General features: G+C 41.1%; 2 long non-coding RNA genes across 2 annotated transcripts in view; one reads left to right on the forward strand and one right to left on the reverse strand.

The window, feature by feature from the left end:
• Window positions 1-617: 617 nt before the first annotated feature.
• The window catches only part of LOC145546559 (uncharacterized), a 174,161-nt gene continuing 150,815 nt past the window's right edge, over window positions 618-23,963 (reverse strand). The window contains exons 5-9 of the long non-coding RNA XR_014083027.1: window positions 14,214-14,332; window positions 13,422-13,550; window positions 6,957-7,190; window positions 6,490-6,643; window positions 618-3,224 (exon numbers count right to left, since the gene is read on the reverse strand). This is a non-coding gene — a long non-coding RNA (uncharacterized LOC145546559). The remainder of the gene's footprint in view (window positions 3,225-6,489; window positions 6,644-6,956; window positions 7,191-13,421; window positions 13,551-14,213; window positions 14,333-23,963) is intronic.
• Window positions 7,675-11,570, forward strand: LOC145546562 (uncharacterized). Its single transcript, XR_014083031.1, has 2 exons — window positions 7,675-9,176; window positions 10,762-11,570. It is a non-coding gene; the product is annotated as an uncharacterized LOC145546562 (long non-coding RNA).

Raw genomic sequence — 23,963 nt, forward strand, 5'->3', positions numbered from 1 at the left:
CTCAAATTACATAAGAACTTCATCTCTTCTCAGTTACATGGCACTTATCAGTATCATAACTATAGCCCACCTTGAACCAGTCATTCAGCTATGGCCTTATACTCCATAGCAGGCCATAACTTCCTGGAGGAACTATATTTTATTCCTCTTTGCCTCTGCTTCCCTAGAATCCCTGCAATTTGGTTGTGTTAAATGTATTTTAAATGGACTCCAGTTAGAGAGTCTAGCAACTTTTTGTTGCTTTTGTTGCTTATTAGATTTTTGATTTGACTGTTTATAACCTGCTCCTGTGCTTTAAGTAGCAATTATAAAATTTATCCCAGTGGGTCCATGTCTATAACGTGACGACAGTGCTGAAAAAAATATGGAATCAATCACTTTAGGGAACCCTTTTATGTATAAAACTCATGAATCACCCAGGTCTCTTGGTGCCATGTGAGAGGAGATAGTGAAACCAGTAAGAGAATATTTTCAAACATAATTTTAAATGAACAGGTAGATGTTGCAAGAGCTTCATGTAAGCACCGATGATATAAAACCATGTTAAATATATCATTCCCTCCTATTTAAAATCTACTACACTCTTCATTCATATAAAAGTAGTTAGTCACAGATATGTGGGTAGAAGGAGACAAATGGTGATTTATCTTTCAGGGGTAAGGGAAGGTTATCTTGACTGAAACGTTTAAGTCTTTTTTTTTTTTTTCCTCCCATCTCCCAATCTAAGTTATGGAATATAATAAATTACTTTGCTGCCCTGAGGAGAATTATTAGTATGGAAGTATTATTACTCACCCCCTCTAGTTCCCTCACACATCAAGAGTTTAACCAATATTTCACTCTAATACACAGCATATTCTTCCCAAGAAGGAAAAAGTTCATTTGAAATATGTTCTCCTATAGGGATGGAGATAGGAGGAAAATCCTGTGCCTATTCAGTGGCAGCCATTGCTTGTATATAGCCTAGGGAAAATGTGTGAGTGTTCAACTGAGGATCATGAGTCTTCGATGATGGAAGGTACCCCCCACCCCTAGTGTGATGGAGGTAGAGGCTGCTCCTATATTCAGTCAAGCCACATGAATCCAGCTTGGTACACCTTGGGGTGACTGAAGAAGCTTTCAAGATACTCTTATAACCATTGGGACAATTGACTATTTCCAGAACTTTGGACATTTCTACTTCCTTGTGTCCCCTTCCCAAGATTTTGTCATCTCTGAAAGTCGAGGTCTCAGTTCAGTTCAGTTCAGTCGCTCAGTCATGTCCGACTCTTTGCGATCCCATGAACCGCAGCACACCAGGCATCCCTGTCCATCACCAACTCCCGGAGTCCACCCAAACCCATGTCTACCGAGTCCATGATGCCATCCAGCCATCTCATCCTCTGTCATCCCCTTCTCCTCCTGCCCTCAACCATTCCCAGCACCAGAGTCTTTTCCAAGGAGAAGCTCTTCGCATCACGTGGCCAATGTATTGGAGTTTCAGCTTCAACATCAGTCCTTCCAATGAATACCCAGGACTGATTTCCTTTAGGATGGATTGGTTGGATCTCCTTGCAGTCCAAGGGACTCTCAAGAGTCTTCTCCAACACCACAGTTCAAAAGCATCAATTCTTCAGCGCTCAGCTTTCTTTATACTCCAACTCTCACATCCATACATGACTACTGGAAAAACCATAGCCTTGACTATACGGACCTTTGTGGGCAAAGTAATGTCTCTGCTTTTTAGTATGCTGTCTAAGTTGGTCATAACTTTCCTTCCAAGGAGTAAGCATCTTTTAATTTCATGGCTACAATCACCATCTGCAGTGATTTTGGAGCCCAGAAAAATAAAGTCAGCCACTGTTTCCACTGTTTTCCCATCTATCTGCCATGAAGTGATGGGACCGGATGCCATGATCTTAGTTTTCTGAATGTTGAGCTTTAAGCCAACTTTTTCACTCTCCTCTTTCACTTTCATCAAGAGGCTCTTTAGTTCTTCTTCACTTTCTGCCATAAAGGTGGTGTCATCTGCATATCTGAGGTTATTGATATTTTTCCCGGCAATCTTGATTCCAGCTTGTGTTTCTTCCAGCCCAGCGTTTCTCATGATGTACTCTGCATATAAGTTAAATAAGCAGGGTGACAATATACAGCCTTGACATACTCCTTTTCCTATTTGGAACCAGTCTGTTTTTCCATGTCCAGTTCTAACTGTTGCTTCCTGACCTGCATACAGGTTTCTCAAGAGACAAGTCAGATGGTCTGGTATTCCCATCTCTTTCAGAATTTTCCACAGTTTATTGTGATCCACACAGTCAAAGGCTTTGGCATAGTCAATAAAGCAGAAATAGATGTTTTTCTGGAGCTCTCTTGCTTTTTCAATGATCCAGCGGATGTTGGCAATTTGATCTCTGGTTCCTCTGCCTTTTCTAAATCCAGCTTGAACATCTGGAAGTTCACGGTTCAGGTATTGCTGAAGCCTAGCTTGGAGAATTTTAAGCATTACTTTACTAGTGTGTGAGATGAGTGCAATTGTGCAGTATTTTGAGCATTCTTTGGCATTGCCTTTCTTTGGGATTGGAATGAAAACTGACCTTTTCCAGTCCTGTGGCCACTGCTGAGTTTTCCAAATTTGCTGGCATATTGAGTGCAGCACTTTCACAGCATCATCTTTCAGGATTTGAAATAGCTCAACTGGAATTTCATCACCTCCGCTAGCTTTGTTCGTAGTGATGCTTCCTAAGACCCACTTGACTTCACATTCCAGGATGTCTGGCTCTAGGTGAGTGATCACACCATCATGATTATCTGGGTCATGAAGATCTTTTTTGTACAGTTCTTCTGTGTATTCTTGCCACCTCTTCTTAATATCTTCTGCTTCTGTTAGGTCCCTACCATCTCTGTCCTTATTGAGCCCATCTTTGCATGAAATGTTTCCTTGGTATCTCTAATTTTCTTTGATACCTAATTACAATATGCATTGTTATTGCTGGCCTTTATAGAGAACTACTCTCCTGTAGTCCTCTTATACACATTTTTCATTGTTATGACATCAATCATTTCTCCCTAAACCTCTATCATCCTTCATTCATCTCTCCGACAATGTGTATCAGTTTCCACCTTGAATTATAAGTAATTCTGTGTTTGGATTAGCTTCTTTTGGAGACGGCAAGAATCGTATCCATCTTGAGTCAGCTTTGTATCCTTTATAGTTGCTCTAAATGTGTTATGAGGAATGAAAAAATCTTGAAAGAAAAAAAGACGAGAAAGGAAAAGAAAAACAAAGAGAAGTAAGTAAAAGGAAAGGCCCAAAGAAGCCTCTCTCAGCATTCTTTTCTCTGGGTTAATTAGCCCAGGAAAGAAGATATAGAAATAGACAAGTATCCTAAATCAGGCATGCCGGGTTCCTATTCTAATGCTGTTAATTACTAGGTGTGTGATCTTGGACAATATACTTAACCTCTTTGAAAAGTAGTTTCTTTCCTAGAGAAATAAGTTTAATAAAGCCTGAGTTGTGGGGTTGTTTAAAGATTACAAGATTCTAGTCCATTATGAATCACATATGACATATAGTTAGCAGGCTATAAATGGGAAGTATATTGCATTAACCCTTTCTCAGTGGACCTGCTTCCTATCAAACTAACTCATTGAGTTCATTTATTCTTTCTCTAAAGCATACCTCCTTAATAGAAAGGGCTTTACCAGTTCCCATTACTAAGAAACTAGGATTGTACATACTTGTATTATGACATACATGACAAATACAGTAAGTTGTTTGGGTATTGTATTTTTCACAATACTGAAAAACAACTTTACTGTGAATGTCACATTTAGTATGAGGGGAGCAGAATATGTCACCCCAAAATGTACTGCTTTGACACGTAGGCTGTTTTGAGCTGAAGGCAATCAAGAACCAGCAGATTCAGAATGTAACAACAACAGTAACAATAACAAACATTTTACCTTTCCCTTAATTACCTAAAAGAATTTAGATAGGGGGTCTGGCCCAGACAGGGCACTATTACCATACATACCTTTTTTTTTTTTTTTAATCCAAAAGACTTACCTGCATGACAAAGCATATATATGATTATTAAACACCTGTTCTTATCTTCCTATGAATTCTCCTCTCCTTTGATAGAGGCCTCCAGACCCCCTTTCCATTCCTTAGCTCAGGATGGCATGTAAGCATCAACTCCCTGATTGTCTTTGCATTTCACATTTTTATGGAATTCTCAACATGCATGCACACATGCATGCTCAGTCACTCAGTTGTGTCCACCTCTTTGCGACCCCATGGACTGCAGCCCTCCAGGCTCCTCTGACCATGGAATTTTACAGGCAAGAACACTGGAGTGGGTTGCCATTTTCTTCTCCAGGAGATCTGCCTGACCCAGCGATTGAACCCACATCTCCTGTGTCTCCTGCCATTGGCAGATGAATTCTTTCCCACTGAGCTACCTGGGAAGCCCTAGCTCCCATACACATGAAATTACATTTGTTTTCTCTTGTTAATCTCTGGTATGCCAATTTAATTATTAGACCAGACAAAGGACCTAGAAGGAAAGAAGGGAGAATTTTTCTGCCCCTACAAGTGTATGTTATCATTAGACTCTAATATGGACCCTTTTCATGGGAAAACAGGAAGAACCTTGTTTGGCTCTTCAAGTTGAGTTAATTCTAAAGAATTAGGATGATCTTTTAATAAGGATATGCTGTTACTAACTCTTTCCTAAAGTCAAAACAATTCACTTGTCTCTCTGCCTGTGTTTTGGTTTGCCTCTTAATAGAAGCTGTGACCAGAGTAGCCCTTCAGTTTCTCTAAAAAAAAAAAAGAGAGAATATATTTTTCTAACTAGCTGCTAGGAAGCATTTGGTAGCAAATAACAAGAAATCCCAACTTAAATTGGCTTTTTCAACAAGGGAAACATGGTCTCAAATAGTAAGAAGTCCAGCAGTGGGGCAGGTTCTGTGCAAGGTGGGTCATGTATGTGGCTCTCAAATCTGTTTCACTTGGTTATTTTCCCAAGTGATAGCATCATTCTTGAGCAGCATGGTGACTAGAGCAATTTCAGGCATCATATTTTGTCCTAAGAACAACCAGAAGGTGAAGAGGTGAGCATGTCTCTTTCCGTGTCTTCCAAGGACTCCAGACTTTCAAATCTCATTGGCCAGAGTCAGGTCATACACTCACTCTAAGCCAATTCATGGCGAGGAGAAGGGGGCAAGTGTAGGTCAGTCTGGCTGCACACCTGAGGCACATACTGTATGAAGTAAAGATGGACGCATGAAGCAAAAGAGTTTCTGTTTTCCGTTTTTGTTTTGGACATGCTGCCTGTAGGATCTTAATTCCCAGATCAGGAATCAAACTCCTGATGCTTCCTGCAGTGGAAGCATGGAATCCTCACCAGTGAACACTGGGGTGCCTAGGAAGTCCTAAGAATTTTCTGTTAGAATCCAATATATACAAGTATATGAGTCAGATAACCAATAGTGATGACTCTAGTGGTGACTCTGTATTCTTTCTGAATATCAAAATGGCTTTCTACAACTTTAAAATGGGAGTCATTATTCTTTGATAATATAATGGGAAATTGGATTAGAGTAAATTCATTGTTTTTCATGCAGAAGCCATACAAGGATTGGCTTAGGCTTTGCAGGAGCAAATCGGGCATCTCCTGCTCCATTTTTTTCTTTTTTCCATTTCATAAACAAATGCTGGAACAAACACATTACCTGGCTTGATAGATAGGTGAATGGAAGAAATTTTTTATAAATAGTATTTCACTGTTTAGATATATATTCAAGATATATCAGTACCTTAAAAGCATTTAAACTGTGAATTACTTTCAGTATTTCTCTTTGCCTGGAAAGACAAATGCACAAGCAGATCAGGAGCTGTCTTGTTTTGTTCTCCCGTCTCCATTCTGTTTGTACTTGCATGTGGAGTTCTCATTTTGTGTTTTAGCTCCACAGTATCTAGACACCTTCTTTATTTGAAGTCATCCCCTAGAGTGGAATTCTTATGGGAGGAACTACCTATTTCCCCTTACAGAAGCCTAATACAGGTTGTTAGCTTACAGTAGGCTAACAGAGTAAAATGTGATCTGGGCTCAGCTTACGACTGCTGCCCAGAGCCTCAAATCTGGAGGAAGGGACTGACACACCCAGGAACAGCTGAGAAGTTATCCACAGGTGATAGAAGTATAGAGACGCCAGCACATGAGTTGTCAGGGGCATGACCCAGGCTGTATCCTGCAACCATGTTTTCTTGATTCCTGCCTGTTTTCTTAGTCTGGTTCACCAGACTTTTGTTGAATCTGTGAGCTACTCACATCCTTTGTTCCTTGAGTGAGCCAGATTTTGTTTGTGTGCTTACCCATGCTTGTTAATACAGCTTGCTTCATAAATAAGAGGCTGGGGGATGTTTAGAACTGGAATTTAATGTCACATGGTTGCCTCTTTCACTCCCTGAAGACTCTAAAAAAATCCTATTTTTGAACCACATACCTTCTGCCTGCCAGACTAGATCCAGACCATTTCTCTCCCTTTTCAGCTTTTCTCATCAAAAAGAAGTTCATAGCTAGATGGCATATGGGTTAAGATTACGGTCCAAGAAAATGGGTATCTCAGATCAAAAACTTCTTTGAAGGTTATTCTCGCTCTGGGAAAGAAAAAGAAATAAAGGGAAGATAAAGAACCACAGTTATATTGTGGCTCCAACAATTGTTTTCAGAAGTCTGTTCTTGGCAGGAGAGACCTTTAGCCTCAGATGAACAAGCCTGTCTGCTGGAGGAGAGCAAAAAGCCTTCCGGCTTTGCAGAGGGCGATAATACTTTGTCCTATTAAAATTCATATGCTCTGTTTGTAAACAAAGCAACATTCTTACTAAGCATGCTCTTTATTATTTTACAAAGTTCTTTTACTCACAATGGATCAATATTTTACTCTTCAAAAACAAGTAAATGAAAACATGCCTTCTGTGCTTGTGTGCTCAGTTGCTTAGTCACATCTAACTCTTTGCGACCTCGTGGACTGTAGTCCTCCAGGCTCCTCTGTCCATGGAATTTCCCAGGCAAGAATACTGTATTGGTTGCCATTTCCTAATCCAAGGGATCTTCCTGATCCAGGGATCGAACCCGCATCTCCTGTGCTTCCTGCATTGGCAGGCAGATTCTTTACTGCTGAGTCACTACTGAAGCCCATATTTTCTGTATTGGAGACCAAAAGGTAATGTCTTTAGTATGTGAAAATCCATCCAGCAAAAATTTACTGAGTACCACAGATATGTCATCTCCTGCGCTATGTGCTCTTCACAAACAGGCTGGTGTTGGGGGCAATGGGAAGCTCTGATTTGTGGCATTTGCTCTTTACCATGGTATAAATATGATATTCCCTCCACCAGGGCTGATTCTGAGCTATCAGCCTTGACTTGCCTGAACACAGAATTGGGAACAGATACACACAGTTGCCAGCACATCACTAGACTCCAGAATTACATAGTTTTGAGAGACTAAAAGAGATCACATTTATCTGGTAGCAGTGGGAATATTTCAAAAAGGAAACAATTTTTCCAGGCAGGTTAGGAATAGGCAAAGCTTTAGCCATGAGCGGAGCAGATGAACAGTGATGGAGCTGACACAGTGATGTCACAATGGAGCAGATGAACACAATGATGAAGGGTGGTGAATATGCAGAAATGACAGGAACAGAGGGTGGATGAAGTGGCGCAGAGAAGAATAAGGCGGGGAAACTGGAAAGGGTACGTGTTGAGAAAATGGATGGAATATGTACGGCAGGAAGAAGTGCATCAGGGTCAAGGAGAAAGATGCTGTGTCGGTGTTCAACGTCGGGAACCCCATGTGTGTCAGGGAGTGCATGGGTATCACCACGTGAAAAGTCACGGATCACATTTCTTGGGAAGCACATGAAGGAGACCCCTGGCAGAGGTACTGGGAATGACACTTTCCAGAGGTCTTCCCACCAGGAATTGCCAGTGGTCGCATTCAGCAACTCTGGGCTCACATTGCATGCTAAATTGCTTCAGTCGCATCTGCCTCTTTGCAACCCTATGGACTATAACCCGCCATGCTCCTCTGTCCATGGAATTTTCCAGGCAAGAATACTGGAGTGGGTTGCTGTGCCTGCCTCCAGGGGATCTTTACAGGGATCATACCAATGTCTCTTGTGACTCTTGCTTTGGCAGGCAAGTTCTTTACCATTAGCACCACCTGGGAAGCCCAGTAATAAGCTGCTTAGTCCATGGGATTCTCCAGGCAAGAATACTGGAGTGGGTAGCCACCCCGTTCTCCAGGGATCTTCCTGATCCACGGATCAAACCCTGATCTCCTTCATTGAAGGCAGACTATCGTCTGAGCCACCAGGGATGCCCGGACTCACATTAGGTTAAATCTGTTTTGTATCTAGGACAGGTGTCAGCACTCCGGGGCAAGGTCCACATCTGTATCTCTGAATATGTGTTATGACTTCCGGATGTAGATACTGCCAGAGGGATTTCCCTGGAGAAAAATAACTCAGAATTATCTACGTCCTCAGGCATTTCGGACCTGGCCAGGCAGCCGGTCCCGCTGCAATGCCAGGCCAGTAGCTGTGTGGGCCCAGAATCTCCAGACAGCAGACATTCATCACCGAGGTGCATGCTGGGACACAGAACTCCCTGAACAGGGGAGACTGTTCTTCCAGCATGCATTATCCCTTCTGTTACAGGGACTCATCTTCACTGAGGTAGAGCAGGATAATGATGATGATCTCATGCTTGCTGTGGAGCCCAGGCACATGAGGACGCAGTCAGCCTCTCCTTTGTTTTCTCTGCTAGGCTGCACCGAGGACACCCAACCACTTCAAGACACATTGCATGTTTACTGCCTCTTTTCTCTTCCCTCTCACTCCCAGGAAGCACTCATGTTGGGCTGCATTCCTCCATTGTAAAGTCAGACGCTGTCTTTGAATCAGTATTTCTTTATAGCTTCCTTGGCCAGGATCTTACTCCATCTGCCATGCCCTTAGGGGATCTCAGGTAGAAACTAAGGCCCAAGGAAAGAGTCTTTGCCCAGGTTCAACAAACAGAGTCAAGATCATTCACTGACTTCAACTGCTTCAACTCTCAAGGGCCTTGACTCCCAGTGGTTCACCATACAGAGCACATGGGGGAAGTGACTGGCCACGAGAGGACCCAGGTAAAAGCAGAGTAGCAGCTCATAGCAGAAGCAGGTGTCTATAAAATTGAGCTGCCTTTCTTTGCAGACATCATATCTATTTTTAAACATGGACTGAAAACATCAAAAATGCAGCAAATCTGTTTGATGGCCACTTGTTACTGACGGCTATATTGCTCCCAGCACCTTAGAGTCCTGTTTAATTTTTGTCCCTTTGAGAATAGGGCCTTAGTATCCTATGTCACATCTCAACTTTTTCAATAATATAGGTTTTTTTGCGGGGAGGGCATGGCAGAACCATGTTACCCTGCAGCTAGTTCCTGGACTATACTCACACTGAGAGGTGATCATGGCTAGAGAACTTCCTCCTATTGTCCTGCTGATGTCTTTGAAGGAAAGACTGCTTGACCCCCGCTGTAGTAACACTTCTATCTTTTTAGCTGTACTCATTCTTGGAATGAATTCTTCTTGCACAAAGCTCTGGGATCATCTGGGAGGCTTAATTGCAGTCAGGAATGAGATCTCTGCCTTGTTCTCCTGTACTGAGTCCCTCTCAGTTGCTTCCTTAGGATCACATGCTCCTTCTGTCACGGAGCCACCTTGCTCTGAAGTTCTCCTTGTACATGTCTGTCTCTTTCTTATGGGCAAAGAGTGTTACCCATTCATCTCTGTGCATCTATCACAAGCACAGGGTAGGGTAGACATTAGGAGATTTTGTAGGTGACTGGATTTCATTGCTATGAATTAGATAGGGAAAAAAAATCATATTGGATTAAGGCTCTCTCTTATAATATTCTGCACCCTATTCCTTCAGTCCTGGGTCTGGAGGGACTGAAGGACGTTAATGATGAATTTTAAAGGCACGCTGCTCCCCCATCTTCAAGACTTTGCTGATAACAATCCCTACCCAGATCAGGAATCTCCCATTTCCTGAACTGCCTCCCCTTTGTCTGTTTAGAGATTTTCACTGGTCATGAGTCCCACATTCAGACCCTGTGGAAACTTCGGTTCCTGACACCCATCCTTATCTAGCTGTTTGCATTGTTAACCAAGCCCAAGAGTAACACTGGGGAAAACTGAACACTGAGACCATGTATAGAAAGGAATACATGAGTATTTCTTTTGCTTTTGTTTTTTGTTTTCTGAGTATTTTGTTTTTTGTCATTTCTAACTCAGTCAAGCATCCTATTTTACTGGGACTTTGCAAAGCCATATCTCCCTCATCCTTCTCTTACCTAATATCATTAGGAAACTGACTTCAGAGCTTCTCTGAGTGTTTTGAGGCAATAGTGTATAGAGGAGAGAAAAGTCTTTGCACATGGAAGACCTAAAAGCTTTTGAATGTTGACTTCATCCTTCCCTAAAACTGCTAAGCAATTAAACAAGTCACTTCACTCCCTGGGCCTCAGTTTTTTTCATTATTTATGTTCATGTAGTTGCATTTGGTTATTCATTCATATGATACTCTATAGAGTTCCAGATTCTGTGAACCTCTGATTCTAGCTCTTCTTCTAAAACCATCACCTTCATTAGCTTGTTTTGATTTAAATGAGCTGATTTTAACACATGAGCAAATGTCTTAGTGCTGACAATTGTCTCCTTTCAGGACTATGAAGCTAATATCTTCTTTAAGCCAAGGATATTGGTGTTTTATTGCCTCAAGCACAGATTTCTCAGATGCTCCTGTAAGACACAGCATGATCACACTTGCCCCAAACCGGCCATTATTATGGCCTAAGAAAGAGAATTGAGCCATGCAAGCTGGTGGTAGCCAAGTGGAAGAAAAGCCAGAACTTTTGTACACCTTTTGTAAAGTGCCTGCTTGCATGCCAGTGTCTGGAGTTGCTCTTTTCACTGGGCTCCTGATCTCAGGCAGTATTTTTAATTCCCAGAGTTAAATCCAGCTGAGTTTGAAATCTGTTGCAACAAGTCACCAGAGGGACTATCTATCTCTCTCTTTCAGAGGAGAAGCCAAGCACAGCAGTTCAATTAAACTAGCACTAAGGCCTGCACTCCAAAGACTGAAGGGCCTGAGGGAAAGGCATCAAGGGGAGAGTTATATGCTCCTGTTCACCCCTCTTGGCTAGAAAATCATGGTGTTGTGACCAGAAAATTGAAATGGAATGAGATCCAAGATGGCAGACACAGCCTTCTTTTCTATTAACCTTCAGGCTGGAGTGCTCTGCAGAAGGCAGGGTGACCAAGATGAATTACCTCTTGGATTTCAGTGCATTGTTTCACTAATGTAAGAAGGCTATCTGAGAAGTTTGTGATTCCCACCAAAAATGCTTAAGATTATAAAAGTCATTAAACAGGAGGCTTTCAGAGCAGCCAAGCAAACCAGGTATCTGGAAAAAAAAAAACCAAAAACCTACTCCTAGGATTTCAGAATAAATGAGAGATGAAATGGTAAAACTGCTATGATAATTATTGGCTCTCAAATTAATGGTAATAATTACCTTAGCAAATTGCTATGTAACTGTTCAGTGAACAAGTTCATAATCTAATCCTACATTGTTTTTTTTTTCCCCCCTTTAAGCCAGTTTTTCTCTACTTTTATGTCTTAAGGCTAAATCTTCTTGCTTTAGAATAATTCATGCTTTAATCCCTGCTAACCTAAGCCCTTGTTGTGCATAATGAGAGTAAAATCATTGAAGGAAAGTATTTAATGGATGCCAATCCTGTGTCCTGTTCAAAAGAATCCTGAACATCTGATCCAGACAGGTCTGTCTTCACACTTTTGTGGGGCATCTGCTCTTTGAGAATTAATGAATGAATTGTGATCTGGGAGTCACATTGTAGACCTGTATGAGCCCAGAGCAGGTAGTTGACATTGAGCTTAGCTGTTTTCCCTCACTTTGTGTAAAAGACTGAGTGGCTTCTTTCTCTGTTCAAGCTACAACCTTCAGTTAGTGGATTTTTTCCTAATGTAAAAGTGGAATCACTGACTTTACTCTCCCCTGTACCTTTTCTGACTCCCTATGTTTTTGTAGGAATCATTCCTTTGGCTTTGATATATGGTACCGTTTTCCCAAAAGGCATCAAAACTTGCTTTTAAGATTGTTACTGCATTTTATTTTCCATTATCATTGCTGTTTGGAACACGCTTCTTTGGGTTACTTGTTTAATCATTTGATTATTCAATAGGAATCACCAAGTTTAAACTGGGCTCCCAGTTCTGTGCTCAAAAAGACATTAAAATAAGTCTATAGAGTATTATAGCCCAGAATGAACAAAAAGACACCTGGCTCAAATTGAGGATTGCTAAGTGAAAAAGCAAAATCTCAAATGTGGGAGTAATTTCTATAGGCTGAGTTAGTGAGGAAAACTTCCCCGACGGCTCAGACCATAAAGAATCTGCCTGCAATGTGTGAGACCTGGGTTCAATCCCTGGGTTGGGAAGATCCCTTGGAGAAGAGCACGGCAACCCACTCCAGTACTCTTGCCTGGAGAATCCCCATGGACAGAGGAGCCTGGTGGGCTCCAGTCCATGGGGTCACAAAGAGTTGGACACAACTGAGAGACTAAGCACAGTGAGGAAAAACATGAGACTGAAGTGTGATTTGAGTTTCTCAATAATGATTTGTTATGGCATAATGGATGAGTAGATGGGAAGAGTATGCAAAGTTCTGCCTTACATTAAAAACACAAGAACTGGGACAATTTTTATAAGAAACATACTTCGGTGTTACTGATGAAACATGAGTGACAGTAAATTTAAAGTGGAAAGAGGACTGTGTTTATGTTTGGAAGTGCAAATACTTAAAAATGCATCGAGTGTAGTGCTTGATACACTCTGTAAATAGTTATTGAAATGAGTTAATCTATCAGGTAGTACTTTTGACTAGTTAAATGCATGGACCTTGGATTCAGAGAGATTATACTTGGAAGGTTTTCTCTGCTACTGATGAGAACTTGAGCAGATTGCCCAATCTATAAGGTTCAACTTTCTCATGAATAAGATGGGTGAAGTTATTGGAGTGATAATAAGTAGGGGTTTTGTGAGGTAGAAATGAATAAACGTATATGAAATTCTTGGCACGTTGCTTAGACATTGTAAGCACCAAATATGTTATTATTGTTATACAGATGCAAAGATTTGTAAGTGTATATATGTTGGGAAATAGATAAGGTTGGAGAGACAAGTATATAAACAGACTATTATGGAAATAAGTATGATGGAAATGAGTATGTGTAGAGAGGGGGTAATTAAGTGCAACATGGTAGTAGTACCAGTTGGTAGATGAGGGGATAAAAAGCTGATACCTCTTCACACTGCAATGCTGAGGAACTTCCTGGTGGTCCAGTGGTAAGACTTTTCCTTCCAGTGCAAGGGGTATAAGGTTTGATCCCTGGTGGAGGAGCTAAGATCCCACATGCCTTGTGGCTAAAACACTGAAACAGGACAGAAACAATATTATAACAGTTTCAAAAACGACTTTAAAAATGGTCTGCATCAACAAAATCTTGAAAAAAAAAAAAAAAAGAAAGAAATGCTGAGAAGTCCTTCATTTAGCAGATGACATTGGTTTGGGAGAAGGATTCCTTGATATTAAACTACAGTCACAGCACCACACTTGGGTTTCCCAAGATCCTGAATACCTCTTTTGCCAACAATTAATATCTTAGAGCCAACTTTACTGAACTTACCCCAGTAGCTGTTCACATGTGATGGGGTCACAAATAAGGGCATCATTTGTCTCAAAGTCACTTCAAGTTCTCAAATGTGTCATAAAGAGTAAGAGTCACTCTGACAAATGTCATTTTACCCATATTTGCTAGATAACCTTAGACTTGTAGGTCCTTTAAACAGCTGTAAACTTCTTGTACTATAATTCTATACAAGTTTCTTATCTTTTTGACACAAGAGAACCTTCAACTGAAAATTAATTTAGGGAAATTGAAAGTCTTTTTTCTGTGTTCACCTGTTTGTAAATGATAAGGGCTATAAACAACAGTTTTAATCATTCGGTCCTTTGCCCAGGAGCAGCAGTTTATGATCCCAGCCACCATCTCATACCCACATGAGCTGATCCTCAATTTCAAGCCAACACTCACTTTGTGTGATGAAATGCAAGGGCTCATCCCAATTTAATACATGGCTTCCTTCATGTGGAGCATGCGAACTAGAATATCTGCTAGAGACCTGGGCTGTGAGGGTTCCTCTCCCCACCAGACTGCAAGGGAGAAGAAAATTAAATAGTGAAAGAAGTTTCAATTATTTTTATTTGTTAAAATGATTTAAATATTGCAATTTTTTTTTCTTTTTGAACTCTCACTTCATAGACTAGCTATTTCTACAGGGATATAAGACAAGGAGGACAGTGGGCAAAGGAACCAAGAAAAACAGTACCAAAAGGATTCATTAAAGTCTAAAACAGATCAAACTTGAATGATGAAAGTAAAGTATAAGTTAGGATGGACACCATTTTGGCAGTAACAGTTACTGTTTTAAGGGACATAAGGTACATTGGTTTATAAAAATTACGACTCAAATGAATCAGTATTTTACTAATGCACACATCCAAATGCCCACACATCAAATTTTCATTGGAGGCTGGAAAACTCTGGGGGCAATGGCTGGATTTTAACTCATTTTATCCATCTCTTATCTCCTCTGACTTGGGACTCTTAGAGCAGGTTCCTGTGCCCTGTGCAGACTGGCTCAGCCTTTTCTGCAGCTTCCCCAGTCCTCAACTGTGACAGACCTGACTGGTCTCTATATGTCCCTTTTCCATTGAATCATATCCCACTTAACTTTAAGCTTAGGGAAAGAATGACATGTTAAAATGAGTTTATTTTTTAAAGTAATGGCATAGACCAGATTCACATAGAATACCCTAGACAAATCCACAAGCACTCTTGAGCTCAGAAGTAGGTGTCTTGGTTTCTGGACTTACAAGAGATAAATTTACTCCACTGATGTAAAGGAGCATTCCCCAGTTTCCCTGCTGAAATTCTCTAAATCAGAATGTCTGTCCTTGGGGAAAAAAAAAAAAATCATTTTACTAGATTTATGCTTCTTCCAATTTTAAAAATCTGAAAAAAAAATATATTATCAAAAACGGAGAAAAGTCACTTCAATAGATACAAAAATATGCATTTGAAAAAGTTCACCATCGCCATTCATGATATAAATTTTTATCATGACAGAAATAGAAGGGGAATTTCATGACCTTATATAAAGGCATCTACCAAAAACCTACAGCTAGCATATGGGCTTCCCTGGTGACTTAGTGGTAAAGAATCCACCTGCAATGCAGGAGACATGGGTTTGATCCCTGGGTCAAGAAGATTCCCTGGAGAAGGAAATGGCAACCCACTTCAGTATTCTCGCCTGGGAAATTCCGTGGACAGGGGAACCTGTTGGGCTATAGTCCATGGAGTTACAAAAGTGTTGGACACAACTTAGTGACTAAACAACAACAGCAAACATAATATCTAATAGGAAAGAGTGAATGCTTTTCCCATAATATTGGGATCAGGGCAAGAATTTCCTTTTCCACTAATCCTTTCAACATTGTACTGAAAGACCTATACAGTGCAATAAAGAAAGAAAAATTAAAAGCATACATATAAAAATGAAGAAATAAAACTATCTATTCATAGAAGATATAATTGTCTTCATAGAAAGTTTCAAAACATTTATGAAAGACCCTTCTAGAATGAATACATGCATTTTCCAAGGTTGCAGCATACAAATAACATATAAAAATTAGTTGTATTTTATATTCTAACAATGAACAATTGGAACTTAAAATTTTTAAAAATACCATTTACCGTAAAACCAAAATAAAATGAAATAAATATGTCTAATAAAATATGTGCAAGATTTACATGCTGAAAACCACACATCATGATGAAAGGGATCAAAGAAATTAAAAGCTACACTAGTTGTGTAGCTTTGGGTAAAGTCACTGACTCTTCTTTGACCTCAAAAACCAAAACTATTAAACACAATCCCCTGCAGTTCTATGCCTATGCACTGCTTTTGTGCAACTTCAGTAAGAGCTGATAATGATACTTAGGGTTAATTGTTGCTTACTATAGAGCAAGCACTATGCTCAGCTGTTAACATGCAATATCTAATTCCATAATCACAATAACTCAGTGAGGTTGATATTATTATTAGCCTCAAATTACAAATTAAGAAACTGAGGCTAAAAGAGAATATATAATATGCCAAAAACCATACAGTGTCAGAGCCAGGAATTGCTTCCATATGTTTCTGGCTTTATGGGCCAAATTCTTATTGCACCCCATTTGCGTGGTGAGTCAGGCTGGTAGGAGATGCAGTAGGGCCCTTGTAAAGCAGGAACAGATGGAAGTGTGCCTTCTGCCACCTCAGGGATCACTGGGCTTATGACTGATTAACATTCCTCCTGTTTGACTCTGGTTTCAGAATCACCGTCAGCTTCTTCTTCATTACGTTTTTTTTTTTTTTTGATGTGGACCATTTTTAAAGTCTTTATTGAATTTGTTACACTATTGCTTTTTTTCTTTTGGCAATTGTCGGTTTTTTCGTCATGAGACGTGGGATCTTAGCTTCCAGACTAGGGATCGAACCCACACCCCCTACACTGGAAGGTGGAGTCTTAACCACAGGACCACCAGGGAAGTCCCACCATCAGCTTCTATATGTTGCTGTTTTGAGGGCATATACCAGAAGGCCTTATTCTTAGGAGGAGTTGTTATGGTTTTTATATGTGTCCCCTTTGTGCAATGTTAATGTCAGTTATCACATTCTCCAAATTGGCCTTCCTTGTAGGTCTTTAGGGTTGAAAGGAGCTTGAGTGCATCTCTCATCTCAGCAGCTAATTCCAGGACTGGAATGGGGGCATTGAGCCTGCCCCTGGGATGGGAATTGCCCGGATGGCCAGCCAGACTTTCTTGCTATCAGCTCTAAGACTGCACAAACTCCTATGAAGCTGTATGAGCCTGCTCTGCAGTAAATGTAGCCCAGCTAAAGCTTCTAACCCCTGTATTTATTGTCAATGCTTGGTGTTTGCTGCTGACTTCCCAGTCTTGAAATGCAAAGTGCATTATATCTAGAAACTGACAAGTGAAGATTTTTATCCATTTGCTGTGTCTGGTGTGATAGCACAAGCCGTGTGTTTTATACTTAAAACACAAGCTGGTTTTATATAAAAATGCATGCAAGTCGAAAGCTTGGGCCTAGGGAAGCTATTTGATGAATGCATCCTGGTAGGCAATTAAGAAAGGGACAAGATAATGCAGGGAAATTATATTTCTCTCGTTTTGCAAAAGATTCAGTGCCGTTCCTGTCTAATATATCAGCCACTTCTATCCTCATGCCACATTGGAATTTTCTTTCTTGAAATTTATGGGTGCACATTGGCTATGTATCACTGCTCTTATTTAATTTCATGGCAAACACCAGCACATCCACACTCTCCTCTAAGCTGCACCTTGCTGCAAACAACAAATTGAAGAAACATGGACCTTCTCTTGAAGGATGAGGCAGGGAATAAACATTGTTCCAAGAGAAGTAGGGGTGGGAGGTAGGCTTCTCCAGATCCGTCTCTCTGGAGCACACACAGAGGACATGAAGCCCACCAGGGCTCCCTGGGCTAATAAGGACTCCACTGCAACTCTGACCACTGGGTGGGTGCTCTAAAGATGATTCTCTCGTTATGTTAATACACACCAGATACCCTGGAGACTAGATATGGCCTGGAAATTCAGCTACCTTTCAACTGCAGTGTACATTTGCATGCTAAGTCACTTCAGTCATTTCTGACTCTTTCATGACCCCATAGACTGTAGCCCACGAGGCTCCTCTGTCCATGGGATTCTCCAGACAAGAATATTGGAGTGAGTTGCCATACTCTTCTCCAGGGGATCTTCCTGACCTAGGGGTCGAATCTGTGTCTCTTATGCTTCCTGCATTGACATGTGGGTTCTTTACCACTAGCACCACCATACATTTGCCTCTTTGCAAATGCATTCTAAATCCCCTACTCTGTCGGCTCTCAGGAGACCCAGATTTTAGAGTCGGTCCCAATGCTTTTGTAGTGTCTGTGCAGTCAGTTTCCCAACTGTTTCCAGTCAGTCATATCTGAACTGGGAGGAAGTTTCTCATAAATGGGAAGTGGGAACAGGGACAGGGGAACTGTGTCCCCTAGGGCACCGGGGAGGGGGGGTACCACTGTTCTTGCACTTAATGGTGATGTTCAACATATTTGAGAGTGTCTGTGGCATAGGGCCTGGGCACAGGACAGACCCCGGCCCTAGTGTTAGACAGAGGCCCTGAGGGTACCCCCAGGGAGGTCTGCAAGATCCTTGAGGAGGAACATGGAATGGGGCTAGGAAGGTGGGGAGCTCAGACACTGGTTACTGACAGAGCAGGAGAAAAGATTCCTCATGTTTTAGCCTTCAGTTTGGGCCATGCCACCTGAGTTTTAGTGCAACTTGTACAGAAGGGAAGCCTCGGGGTCTGAATTTCAGAAGGCAAAGCTCAAAAGAGCAGCGGGACAGTTGTTGCTCTTACATCTGGTGCTGGGCAGGGAGAGCTTCGGCTGATTTATATGAACTCAGCTTTTCTCTTCTCCCTGCCTCTGTTACTCCTGGGTGTTGTTAGGACCTGTCTCTCCCTTTTTTCCATTGCAAGAAGCTATAGCCTTCCACGGGTCAGTCCTAGTGGAGGAAGCTAGGACCAGTGTCAGCTCAGAGATGCTAAAGTAATGTCAGGATATGAATAAATGAAATAAGCCTGTTCTTCAGCCCTCAGTGCGGGGTTCAGCGGCCTCCTGGTCAGCCCATCCCTCTTCTCAGCCTTGCAATCCTTGGTCTTATGAAGTCTTTATGACTTCACTCCCCACAAGGCATTGCATCTCCTCTCTGAGTCTGGAATCTGTTCTCAGTCCAACTGCTCTACTATCCTGACCCTATGAGAAAGGCCCTTTCTGGCCTCACCCCAGCAATCCTTGGTCTTAACAGCGACAAAATGAGGTCATACACATACTGATGAAGCCACATGGTTAAAGTCCTAGTTCCAATCCTTTCTAGTTGGCTGTCCTCAGGCAAGTTACTATTTTTCTTCTTTTTATAATCCATACCACTTCAGTTCCAGAATGCAGCTGTGATTTGGGAAACAGTGTTTTGTTTTCAGCATGTACCTATGATTGTCACACATTAGTAACTATTCCCTAGAAATCAACCACTCCAATCTAGTTATGGTAGAAAAAAATAAATTTATGAACCTTGTTCCCTTGAATGTTCATCTATCTGTTGAGACGTTTGTCTTCTAAGATTCAGTCCCAGCATTGTCTCCTTTGGGAATCTCCTTGCCAGCAACTCACTCTTCCCCATTTCCACCACACAGGACATGCCTCCTAGAAACCTTGAGCTTTACCCTGTCTCCATGCTCTTTTTCCTTTTTCTTTTTAAGATTCTTTTTCTGATGTGGACCATTTTTAAAACGTCTTTATTGAATTTGTTACAATATTGCCTCTGCTTCACGTTTTGATCTTTCTCCTACACAGCATGTAGGATCTTAGCTCCCCGGCCAGGGATCGAGCCTAAACCCCCTGCATTAGAAGGTGAAATCTTAACCACTGGACCACCAGTGAAGTCCCGCCTCCGTACTCTTAATCTGGACAATTTCTTCGGCAGGTATTGAAGTCCTTTTAAATCAAGGACTGTATATTTTCTAATCGGTTTTTCAAACACCCCACATCATGGCTGGTGTGCAATATATATGAGAATGAATGAGTAAAATCGAGCACATAATAAATATTTTTTTAAAAATCTGTGTGATCTTTATAGGAATCTTTTCAATAGAGCAGAGATTAGCTTCACATGATGAAAGAACTAAAACCCAGGTAGATGAAATGATCTGCTTAGCTAGAGTAAAAGAGAAAATCGTGAACAAGACTGTGGGCTAGACCCAAGTCTCGGTATCTCCCATCCCAAGTCCTGTATTCTTTCAGTTCTATTTTGTTGCTAGATAAGTTGCCTGAAATTTGTGTTTTGTGCTGCAGTAATACTTCACTAATCTGCAGGATTGTCTTGAGCCAGATATAGGTCCTTGATGTCATGAAGTGGTAATTATTGCAACATAGGAAAAAAAGAAGTGCACTGTGTTTTTGGAGGCTCGCTCCCTGTTATTAATTCAGGTGTTGAAGGTTGTGACACTTGTCATCTGAAAGATAATTTTCCTCAGATTTAATAATCGCAGTTAAGTCTCAGATTTGATTTTAATTTCAGACCTTGATGTCATGAAGTATTAATTATCTCCATTACCTACTGGTAATATTCCTGCAAACATGCACATGTTTGATTGGCAGGAATTTTTATTAATTTACAAGGATGAACTCAATTAGAAGAGCTCAGTTATTGGCACAATTCCACTTACCTACCTGCTATTTCAAATGGAGCAAAATCCTAGCCAACTCAGAATTCCGAGCATAGAGGGTCAAATTGTGTAAGTAGTGTAGCTGACTCTAGCAGAGATTGATTGACACGTATTTCATTGTCTGATCTACCCGGGTTTGCTTTAAAATAAGTGAGAGAGAAACCTTTGGGACTAATTAAGATTCTTACAGTCAAGTAATGAGAGAGATTTTCCATGTCTACTTGGCTTTTGCCCCTTCTCCATCACCATGCCTAGGGTTTTTCTTGGGGCTGACACAGTCATACCTCATTTAAGGAACTACATTTGTTTCCACAGTGCTTTAATCAAATAGAGTGAAAAAATTCTGATGAATGCTAGTATTTTATGTTCAGTGAATGCCTTTCTCTTAGCTACCCACCATACAGCCAAGCAGAAAGGACAAACTGCCTCAGTAAAATGACGTGTCATCATTTGACAGAGTAGGAACCTTGGGATTTGAGGAAGCCAACACTGCTCATCCCCTGTCCGGTGTCACGTACAAGAGTGTAACATAGTTTGACTTGGATAAATTCCTTCCAATGAAATGAATATTTATGAAATTAAGGAAAAGTGATTTAGCTTGAGCTGGATTCTCCAACACAAGAATACAGTAGGAATCATTTCTTGACTCTCCAGTTGAAGCATATCTTTGCCAAATGACTTTGTAAGAACTGCATTCTGGTTCCACATCAGTGGAGAAAAACCCTCTGTTTAGTCTTTGAGAATAGCAGGGCAGAATAATAAAACAAAGAAAATTCCAGCAACGCCTTTTACTTACATAGCCATCCCCTAAGGGATGTAGCTGCATGGTATGTGTCCACATAACTGAGCCATACAAACTTAGATAGTGTTCAGAAAGAAAAACAAAAATAATAGTAATTTGGTCCTGCTCAATCAACTCCAGGGCAAACTGGAGTTTGGGGAATAAAGTCCAGCCACAGTAAAAATGCTGTCATAGAGAATCCCAAATCAATTTAAAAAGAGAAAGGATGACTGTGATTTGGAACTAAGGCAAACAGCATATTTTTGCTTGAAATATTTGCCTTAAGAATTATTTTAGCCTCCTCCATGATGAAGGGATCCAAACCCTTTTCGTCCAAAGGAAACTCTGTAGGCCTTTCTGAAAAACAGTGCACCTCCCTACCAGACCTTTTCAAGACCATTCAAGATATCTAAAAGAGATTTGCTGGAAACAAAGAGTCTCTGGCCCCTGAACACAGTCTTGCTCTCCTCCATTCCTTCCTGCTGTCTGTCTGCTCCCTCTCCTGGCCAGACAGCTGCTCAGGCCTATCAGATACTGGTCAAGAGCTCCATTGGACTTGGTGGTCAGCCCAGCAAAAGAACATGTTCAGGGCTCTATATATGCTGGTATATGCTTCCCTAAGGTCTTACAATAGTTAATCATTACTCAGGTAGTCAAATTTGGTTTTACACTTTGAATCTATCTTTACCCTCTATCTCATATGGGCAGTATCCCATCTTTAGCCTGTATTTGGTTCTCTGGAACAGTGCTGTCAGATAGAAATATAATGTGAGCCATGAACGTCATTTTAAACTTTCTAGGAGCCATATTTAAAAATGAAACAATTCAAGTTAATTTTAATAGTGTGCTACACTTAAAATAGGCTTCCCTGGTGGCTCAGTTGGTAAAGAATCCGTCTGCAATGTACGAGACCCAGGTTTGATCCCTGAGTCAGAAAGATCCGTGGAGAAGAATATGGCAACCCACTCCAGTATTCTTGCCTGGAAAATCCCACTGACAGTTCTGTGGGCTACAGGCTACAGAGCCTGGTGGGCTACAGTCCATGGAGTCACAAGAGTTGGACACAACTTAGCAACTAAACCATGACAACCACTACCGTACTTAGAATGTCTAATAATGTTATCATTTCATGATATAATCCTACGCAAATTAATATTGTATGTTTTACTACTGTTAAAAGTCTTAGAAATCCTATATGTATTTTTACACTCATGGCATATCTCAGTTCATACCAGCCACATTTTCACACCTTCAGTAGCCACATGCAGATGTGATTAGTGTCTACGTTATTGAACAGCAAAACTTTACAACAATGGCTGTCAAACTTGGTGCTTGAACTAGCAACATCAGAATCACTTGGGAGTGCTTTGTAAATACATTAGTGGTCGCCAACTCACTGAATAAGAAACTTCGGAGGTGGGGCCGAGAAATCTGTGTTTTTATAAGACTCCCATGGACTTGTGATTACTTGTGAAAATTTGAAAACCACTGCTCTAAAAATTGAGGAAAAATCATTGTGTGTAGAGTACTTAAGAAAGGTTTATGGAGACAAACCATTTCCATATCATATTGCCTCACTGTATATATATTCCATTAAAATAAGTAAATAATGGAGGGTCTTCATAATTTACAGAAAAACAAATGGAATTGATAATAGCATTTTTTCATGTTAATCCTCTTCCACCCATAATTTTTTAAATATTGGTGCTACAGCATGGGTCTCTGTTTTGAATGAGAATTAAGTCCAACTCAAGATCAAAGAGGGCTTCCCCTAGTGGTAAAGAACCTGCTTGCCAATGCAGGAGACATAAGAGACACTGGTTTGATTCCCTAGGTCAGGAAAATCCCCTGGAGGAGGGCATGACAATCCACTCCAGTATTCTTACCTGAGGAATCCCATGGACAGAGGAGCCTGGAGGACTACAGTCCTAGGGGTTGCAAAAGAGTCAGACACGACTGAAGTGACTTAGCATGCATGCAAGGGCAAAGAACATCTTGGGCATTTGTGAAGTGAGTGAAATTGGACAGGGTCACACGTGGAAGGATGGGCATGCCAGGTCAAAGCTTTTAGAATCTGTCCTGCAAAGAATGTGGTACTATTTCCATTCTAGTCAATAGTTTCTTGCTCTCTGCCTGACATTAGCTTCCTCAAAGGGGCAGATTGTCTCCTGGTAAGCGCAAACAGTTTTGTTTACTTTGGGATAATTGCTTATTTTGAATAATATATACTGTGCATAAGTAATGAGTGGAGTACAGTGAGCAAACATTCTTTTCTTCAGTTGCCTCCCATTTACACACTAGAGAAGTGATTCCAGGGTGGACAAGCCCACCAGTCCCACAAAAGTCCCTTTAGTCTTTGCAGTAGCACATTAGCATGGCGGCCACAATCTCTGCTGGGCTTGGGTATGGCCGGCTTCAACCTGCTGCCTTGTTTACTAAATGGAATCAGCAGATAATTTCACGGTGGTATAGACAGCATGAAAATCCAGCTCAGGATTCATAAATCCTGCCTTAAACTTGGCCAGCTTAGACACAGCCTGCCCCCTGAACCCTGTCCAGTTGGAAGCTACAGAATCACCCCAGGAGGAAGATGGAATTTGGGGAAGAGAAAGCCATACCTCGTCTCCTCACCAGCCCAGGGAAGGATGCC

Source organism: Giraffa tippelskirchi, chromosome 4 (assembly GCF_054371585.1).
Source record: "Giraffa tippelskirchi isolate mGirTip1 chromosome 4, T2T-mGirTip1v1.2.pri, whole genome shotgun sequence".
In the NCBI taxonomy this organism is placed as follows: domain Eukaryota; kingdom Metazoa; phylum Chordata; class Mammalia; order Artiodactyla; family Giraffidae; genus Giraffa; species Giraffa tippelskirchi.